Genomic DNA, 533 nt, shown 5'->3' with positions numbered 1-533 from the left:
TGGGCACCACCCTGCACACCTGAGCGCCCCCTGTGCACCTGGGCACAGCTGGGCACACCTGGGGCCAGCTACACACCTGGGCACACCTGGGCACATCTGGGCACCACCCTGCACACCTGGGCACCACCCTGCACACCTGAGCGCCCCCTGCGTACCTGGGCACCACCTGGGCACAGCTGGGCACCACTCTGCACACCTGGGAACCACCCTGCACACCTGGGCACCACCTGGGCACCACCCTGCACATCTGGGAACCACCCTGCACACCTGGGCACAGCTGGGCACCACCCTGCACACCTGAGGGCCCCCTGCGCACCTGGGCACACCTGAGCCCCTCCTGCACACCTGATCACCCCCTGCACACCTGGGCACACCTGGGCCCCTTCTGCACACCTGGGTCCTTCCTGCACACCTGAACCCCTCCTGCACACCTGGGTCCTTCCTGCACACCTGGGTCCCACCCTGCACACCTGGGAACCACCCTGCACACCTGAACCCCTCCTGCACACCTGAGCCCCTCCTGCACACCTGGG

At 68.1% G+C, this 533-nt stretch overlaps 1 long non-coding RNA gene across 2 annotated transcripts in view; it reads right to left on the bottom strand.

Moving 5' to 3' along the window:
- Positions 1-6: 6 nt before the first annotated feature.
- Positions 7-533, bottom strand: part of LOC108447590 — a 1,033-nt gene continuing 506 nt past the window's right edge. Inside the window, exons 2-3 of one of the 2 annotated variants that reach the window (XR_001863247.1) lie at positions 432-490; positions 7-393 (exon numbers count right to left, since the gene is read on the bottom strand). This is a non-coding gene — a long non-coding RNA (uncharacterized LOC108447590). Of the gene's footprint in view, positions 394-431; positions 529-533 lie in introns of both variants that reach the window. The other variant, XR_001863246.1, reaches the window with a different exon arrangement.

This window comes from Corvus brachyrhynchos, unplaced genomic scaffold, assembly GCF_000691975.1.
Source record: "Corvus brachyrhynchos isolate BGI_N302 unplaced genomic scaffold, ASM69197v1 scaffold836, whole genome shotgun sequence".
Lineage (NCBI taxonomy): Eukaryota > Metazoa > Chordata > Aves > Passeriformes > Corvidae > Corvus > Corvus brachyrhynchos.
The sequence above is the reverse complement of the archived record's forward strand: the minus strand, read 5'-3'. Positions and strand labels throughout refer to the sequence as shown.